We start from the raw sequence: 8420 nt of genomic DNA on the forward strand, positions 1-8420 counted from the left end.
CATCATATCGACTTCCTGAACGATATAATAGTGTTGTCTGTGAAATTCATTGTGTAACTATTTGAAATTTGGTGGTGAACCAAATTGGGTACATGGCCATATTGAATACAATACCTTACTATCCAAACTATGAAATTTTTGTTTATAATTTTAGTCTATAAATTTAATATTTACTGTAAAAAAAGGATGTAGAGTTACATAAATAATACGTATTAAATTTAAACAATTGATAACACAGCCACAAAAAAATGAACTGGCCTGTACACCAGACCCATGTATTCTTATGGATTTTGGCCTGTTGAATTCAAATCTGATGTCAAAATTGATAGATTGGTTCGCTGTTTCGAGGAAACATCAGCGAAAGTGTTTTGTGGATTTTTGAGCTTTTTTTTGAGGTTGGATTTAGCGGGCTAAAATCCATAGAAATACATGGATCTGGTTTACAGGCCAGATTATTTTTTTTGTTTGTGGCTGTGTAATAAAATATATAAACTTTTAAAAATATCTTTATCTTTAATTCTACAAATATATCTTTATATTAAACGAACAATTATTTGCACAATTAGAAATAAAAATACTAAAAGGTTGTGTATATTTTCAAACATAATAAATTGTGTAATTTTACAAATATTATTTATGTAATTTTACACAATTTTTTTTAAACAAATATAGTTTTTAAGTCCTCCGTTTATTGTTTACATTATAGCCATAAATTTCCATCAAAATATCCAATCTCGAAACAATCGCTCATCAATTTCACGATAAACCACACGTGGTTTCGTTGATGTTTTGCCATCATTCCGAATTACTTTACTTCAAATTATTGAAATTGTTTCTTGCTAGTATTTTATTTTGCATACATATTCGAATTTATTGATTCACGGCTTGCGTTGTACCGCGAGAACAACGACAAGTGTAATTTATTGACGTGTTGAAAAAAAAGGAAAAAAAAATTTCCACGTTGCTATACGCACAGATGCGTGTCCGATCGCGACGACTTTGCGTGCTTTATCGTGATATAACTGATCAGCAGAAACGGAAAAACAGACCCCAACATCTTGACTTGACTGCGGTATGCCAGCCCGGCTATAACTGCGAAGAGCTCACGTCTGACCTTATCGGCCTACATAAAAAGCTCGTAATTTAGGTAAATGACAATCGATAGCTATTCCGAGGTATGTGCTAAGTGCACGCTTTGACAAATGCTAACGTGTTATGGAAAATGTATATCGCGTCATGTATATGAGCGTCAGAACGTTCGTGTTTGCAAGACCTTATCGCGTGGACGACTTATGATTGACTTTCCTGACGTCCGAATCTACCGACGCCTTCGGGAAAGCTTTAAACTTTTATTCCGCTCGTTAGTCATCATGACCACGCACGGGAAGCGACGCAAGTGCTTGGAGAGATAAGAAAGTTAGACGATAATTTTGTATTATAATTAATTCCTTCATACATCCTAACTTTGTAAAACTATTGCAGAAACTGCCATATCTAAAAGTATACTTTTGAGAAAGTATACTTTAAATTCGTTGGCATTGCGGCAGCTGTCGCATTGTGGCACGTGCACAGTTATTTTAATTTAAAAGAGTGTGTCGTAATTATGAAAATGGATTGCATTACAAATAATATTCTCCTCCGTAAGATACATCCTTGGTCTTTCTCCCGTCTCTGTTATACATTTTTATTATTATACACCAAGTGTCTGCGCAATGATATCAAATTTTGAATGATGATTATAATATGTATATACAAATACAATGTACAATAATAAAAAGAATTGTTCTAACAAAACAGGAATACAGGTTTTTTTTTAATTCTACAGTAACAGAAGAAAGGAGGACACGATCGCTCTCCTCTAATTGCGCGCTCAAATATTACATGAGAGATTTAAGTCAACTGCCGCGGGGACATTTGACTTTATTTTTCAGCGACCAACTATCGTTACCGTCGATCGCGACGTTTTCAGTTTTGATTGGCTGTTTTCGTGCAATTTGAAGTTAAGGCGGTACGAGAGTTTCCTGGAAAAGTTACTCACCCCTCCCCCCTCCGACGAAATCCCCCGATGGAGAGAGAACAGTTCTTTTGGTGTCACCGGTGAAAATCCCGCGAGACGCGCGCGGGAAAAATGGTAAGCGAAGGAAAGTAAAAGGGCGCGTCTCGAGATCGACCCGACGTCCTGACGTGGAAACGTAGTTCTTCTCGATCGCGCACTCAATCACCAGATATCCATCCACCCGCGAAGAGAGGACAGTGATTCTCCCGGTTATCGAAGATCCCGCGTCACCCCGCGTCTTTCTCTCTTTCGCTCTCGTACGAACGAACGGAAGTGTCCCGAGCGGATACGCGATAATCGAAAATCACACGCGCACCCGTTCGTTCTTCAAATATCTGCCATTCATGAGCGACTGCGTGTGATGCGGGGGGAAATTGCAGGGGCTAAATTGTAAAAACAATTTTCAATGAGCACTCGTCATAGTGATTGCAAAGTAGAAACGTATTTTTCCTAGCGAAACTTTCAACAGCGGATGAAAATGAATTTCTCTAGCCTCAACGTTGGATTCATTTGGCAAAAATAAATTTAAAAATAATTAAACGTATCTCAGGTTTATCTTACAAGAGTTGCTAGATACGTAAATAATATCATAATCTTAATCCTTACGTAGCTCGGGAAATAATTGGAGGGCTAATTGGAAAGCGCACATGCCTTTCGTTCAGATACACCGTCGCGTTAATTGCCAAGGCAAAATCTCCTATTAATTTACCGAGATAAAGTGCAATGTCTTGAATCATATCATGGACGCGACCGCGACGTCATATACCGACAACGCGGTAAATGAGGTCAAAAAGAGGGTCAGTAAATATGACCTCGGTCACAGTCTGACGTAAGGGAACATCATCGTGTGGATGAGATCGTGCTCCAGGCGTGTTTTGTTCGGCTCGTGAAATAATTGGGCGTTCCGCTAAGTCCAATTTTTAAATATATAATTTATATTCACCAGATGAAGATGAACTTTAACCCTCGATTTAGTTTACTCTTTTGTCTCTCTTTAATTCTCAAAGAAGAAAGCGAAGGAAGAATTAAATCGAGATCAAAATTAACTGCATTGGTAGAAGGATTGGACATTAGCGAAAAACCACCTCTGAATGTTGGCGGATAACGAAATAATGGATGCCACGTTCTTCGGAGCGCCGGACTGTTTTCTTAATTCCAGAAACGTGGTAGACTTGACTTCATAATTGGAACTACAAAGAACATAAAAAAAAAAAACAAACAAACAAACGTGTGCTATTCATTATTAAAATATTATCGACTTTATCGCGAACGAAATTGTAGGATGCAATCCATATCGCTTTTATGATATACGATCCGCGATTATTTCACACATGTGATGCATCACGCGTAATTGAGGTAGATACTGAATATTTGAGAAAATACACACACGTACAAGGGAGTTTTTTTGCGAAAAAATTGATCGCTCGATGAAAAATGAATAGCGTTTCGATCGCGCAGCTCGTTACATGCAAAAAGGCAAATCTATTATTGGATCGTTCATATCCCTTTTCATATTCCATTTAATGGTGTTACAAGTGCCAATTTTTACATTATAACAAAATAATATTTTTGTAAAATTCTGCACGCATGATAAAGTACATTTTCATTAAATTACCTATATAAAAAAAAATACGATATTAAAAACTCTAATCTTAGAATTAATTCACAAATTATTAAACATTTTCTGCCGAGATCTAACGTTTCGAAGTTTCAAAGAAAATTGGATTTAGATAAGTATTAATCTTTAGATCACTATGAAGAGCGCGATCTACCTCGTTTAGTATTTAACACACGAAGCTGAATTTCTGACTGTGCTCGCGAAGTGCACAGCGAAACGCGATATTAACTGTATTAAGCGATGAAGATGACGCCAGGAAACGATCGAAGATCAGGAAGATCGCGAGCGCGATAGATCGCGATGCACACTCGAACCCTTTTTTTTTTTGTCGCGGTCCTCCTCCTTTTACCGCGCGCGCGAGAACTCGTGGGGTATATGTCCGGTTGTACCGAAAGTATGCACACCACACACACGAATCCGGATGCGAGACGCGTGCGTAACGCCTGATACGGAGGAAGCGCAGCCACTGAGCGCCGGGGGGTTGCCGCGCGGTAGGCGCCCCCGACGCAGCCCGCTTCGCTGATAGCGATAGTGGGGAAGTGGGGTCGTTCAGGGCTGATTCGTAACATGCACGAGCCCTGAGAACGAGAGCCTCATAAACATACTGAGTTATGTAAGAAAAAAAGGGGGAGCGAACTCTTTGCTCTTCTTTATCGCGATTTTCGATCAAAATTCGCCTTAGATATCGATATAAAAAATGTGTTTTCCCGTTCACACTGACAGAAAAGTATGCAGTATTTGTGACTATAATTATATGATAAAAATATTAATAATAGGATTTGATTTTATATTTTATATAGTTATTAATGCTGTAATGTTAATGATAATAACTTTGCATTTATAGTTTTACCAAGTGTGAAAAAAAATTACTATAAATTTTAAATTAATATAGTAGAAAGACATATCAAGATAGATAGCAAAAAGAAAATTTATCAGAGTTACAGTATAATCAAAGTTAAGGTAAATATGATTATTTTTAAAACAAACATATTTGTCTACTCTTTACGTAGTAAATAATAACGAATAGTTATAATTTGTATGGTTAAAACAACAATAAATATATAGTTGGCATTAGAACTAGACTTTTTTTTCAGTGTATCAGAATGTTTGTTTTAAATTGAAGCAGTACTTCTAATTATATTATAATAAATTATGCAAAATACATTGAAGACATATAAACAATAAAAAGAAAAGTATATATTCAATTTTATACTTAATAAAATTTTGTATTTGGCTGGAATATCTAACTTGATGCTTACAAACAAATATTTTTGAAAAATAAAGCATGTGTTTTGTAACATCAGAAAGCAAAAGATTATTATATAAATATAATAATACATACACAAAATTTATATATTCTTTTTTCTAATAATAGTTTCTACTCTACTCTCATTTAAATCATAATACTGATTGAAATATCATCATAATTTAAATGCTTAACGATGTATTACATTTTTTGTAATTAATTTAAGTCGATTGTGTTTTCACAAGCATTAATTCTCACGTGACTTTTTTACGCGTAGGAGCTTTTATTTTTATTTATTACTATATAAATAATTATATATATATATATATATACATATATATGTGTGTGTGTGTGTGTGTAAACTAAGATGCGCTTTAATTACAGAATAATTTTTAAACATTTTAAATAGAAACTAAAAAAATATGTATTTTTTTAAGTTTCTCGTTACGTAATATATCAAATTAATAAATTTACAGCCTTGCGGCTGAATTAGTTGGACTCCCACGCGGGTACTTAGGACAATTTAAGATGCACGATCAATAAAGTTATATCGGAGCTTGCACTTAAATCCATCGCGAGGTAGAAAAGAAGTTTCATTGATATACCGGCGCAAACGAACATGTGCACCCATAAAACACTCGTCCCTACTGATTTGACGCTTGCGCTTCGAGCATAAGAAAATCTCACTGTACGGAGCCACCTGTCCAACCGTCATCCTTCACGACGTGAACTTTTCGTAACTTTACCCGAACACGTTTGTCAAAATCCGACAAAGCCACTGGAGAAAGTTTCGAGTTTTTGCATCTGCGGATCCATTCGCGGGTGTGCGTCGGGCGGAAAATATATCTATCTGTGTTCAACATTCACGCTGTCCAATACACTGGGTCGCAAAACTTTGACAGAGAGAGCTGAGTTTCTTCTTTAATATAATAAGTACATATAATTTAATTTAATTTAGTTTAACAATTTCTAATTTTAACAGCAATCTCTCAATTTTCTTTTAACCCTCGGAGAACACACTGAATTGATTTGACTTATACATTTCAACATTGTTCGAAAATATCTTTAAAAAGTTTTAAAGTTGGCGGGCCTAAAAAAAGCAACAAACAAAACAACAAGACCAACAAAATTGTTTTAAATTTCTTTTTTTTGTAAATTTTTTAAACTATATTAATAATTTTAACTAAACTTTTAAATTATATAAATTTATTCTAAAATGTTGGGAGTTTATCTCACAATTTTTTGGCAGCAATCGGATTGATTGTCTTTAAATGGCAACAGATGAAAAAGTGCGCAGGGTCACGTTGACCTAGAGTGTTCTCCGAGTTCGAAAAAATAGGTGTATTCTCCGGTTAAAAGAGAGAGAAAAGATGATTAGATTTTAGATTACATTATAATCAACTTTCATTATTTTTCTTTGACTCTTATTTAAATGGATTTAATAATTATTAAAAATTTTACTCTTCTTCAAAATGTTTAAAAATTAAATTAAAAAGTGAACATATATTATGTATGTTACGATATTGAACATTCCTGATAATAATATTTTAATAACATTAAGAATTAATGATAGTTTATGGTATATTACAATATGTTATATTTTTAGAAATAATTTTAATATAATTGCAACTTCTAACGAAATTATATTAATTATAACTAATCAATTTAATATAATCAAAATTACATTTTAGAGTTTCTCATGTATCTATATTTTGCGTAATTTAATGAAATAATATATCAATTACACGCAAAACATACTATTGTACTTTAAGTTATTAACTATATTATTTCTTTTAGCTGTAACTAAATTTTTATGTATATATTAAAAAAAATATTAATTCTTTGTAACGCTGTCGTATTCATGAGTTTAAATATATACTTCTATTAAAAAATTTTTTTTCAGCATTGTGATGCTGATAAACGTAAAAAAAGCATTTATTCCCCATACTTGAAATGCTTTTAAATTTTGAAAAATTTAAAGTACAAAACTAAAAATGCAACCTTAACATCGCCTTAATGAACATCTATTTGCAAACTGATGTGCAAAAACAAAAACGCTGTAGGTAAAACAAAATAATACACATCGAATACGTGTGATAAAAGCCGAATTAACTTTGTTCGAATACTGACGTCAATACGCTTTTTTGACCAAAACAAAAATCCATCCGGTGTGTAACAGAATGCATCGTCACTGCAGGGTTCCATAGCGGTTTGGGATTAAAACTCATTCCTATATCAATTCGGGTACCATTGAAAAAGCGTTGTTATAAATTTTACGCTTCGCCGCGGAAGACGAATCTCCAGCTTAAAATTGCTTCGTCCAATATTATCATTTGTCGGTGGTGATTTGATTTCTATTTCCTTTTTTTCTCTCTCTCTCTCTCTTTCTCTCTCTCTCTCTTTCTCTAAAATAATAATGTGTTTTATAATTTTATAAAATCGGTACATAAATAAAAAACTACATCATAGTTTGAATCGTTATTAAACAATTATAAGTTTTTTTCAAAAAACAATAATTAAAGGTAATTAAGGTACAAAAATAAAAAATACAATCAGACTCTTTATTAAGTAAAATAAATAAAATTAAATTAAACTTGTTTTTAATACACTCAAACGTTTTTTAATGCAAGCACAAAAATATGCACTACAAATATGTTACTTTTAATAATAATAGGAACTTAAAATAATGAAATAAAAATAATTGAAGTAATAATAACTTATTAATTAATTTATTAATTTTTTATTTATTAATTTTTTAATTTACTTTTTAATTTTCTATAATTTTCTGTCTATTGGTATTTAAAGGTGATATACACTTCTCAAGTGGGATCAATAATTCTGCTTATTTTAGCATATGCAAACACAGTATATGCAAACATTGTATAGCATAAACATAATTATAAAAGAAATTGTAATGCATCTGTTTGCTACAATTTATATTTTTTCAATTAAAGTTACATGTCTTATGGAAAATAGGTTGCTGTCAATCCATGATAGAAAAACTTTGATCAGTAGAACTCTTAATCGGTTTCAATACTGTCCGCACACATAGGTGTGCGATGTAGTTTCAACGTGCATCGTGTATTCACTATAAAATTGCATCCTTTGTAGCGCTCTACAACAAAAAGCAATAGAAAATAAAATAAAAGACAAGCAGTGTTTTTAAGTTGCATTTAAAACACGAAACCATTTAATCTTGTTGAATAAGTTGGAAATGTAAATATAATATTATGTTTTCTACATATATATATAAAGATATATGTATTACATAGCGGGACAAATTTAACAATATGATACATAAATTTCTTAAAATCATTTAAAGATACAATGATGTTATCAATGTTTCTTTATTTTTAAAGTTCTTTTACAAACAAATAAAAGAACTTTATTTTACAGTTTTAAATTATTTTATCGAAGAAATTATTTTATTTTCTGTGTTTTCTTACAATTCTATAAATAAATAAATAACGTTTTCTCGTTAACAATAAGTTTAAATAAGT

General features: G+C 32.4%; 1 protein-coding gene across 10 annotated transcripts in view; it reads right to left on the reverse strand.

Annotated features, from left to right (window-relative positions):
- LOC105834529 overlaps nt 1–4161 on the reverse strand; it is a 109621-nt gene extending 105460 nt beyond the window's left edge. For 5 of the 10 annotated variants that reach the window (XM_036290029.1, XM_036290028.1, XM_036290027.1 and 2 more), the window contains exon 1: nt 2039–4161. The gene's annotated coding sequence lies outside the window, so the exon portion shown is untranslated. The remainder of the gene's footprint in view (nt 1–2038) is intronic. The other 5 variants (XM_036290020.1, XM_028194997.2, XM_036290021.1 and 2 more) reach the window with 5 other exon arrangements.
- Between the last annotated feature and the right edge of the window lie 4259 nt (nt 4162–8420).

This window comes from Monomorium pharaonis, chromosome 7 (assembly GCF_013373865.1).
Source record: "Monomorium pharaonis isolate MP-MQ-018 chromosome 7, ASM1337386v2, whole genome shotgun sequence".
Taxonomy (NCBI): Eukaryota; Metazoa; Arthropoda; class Insecta; order Hymenoptera; family Formicidae; genus Monomorium; species Monomorium pharaonis.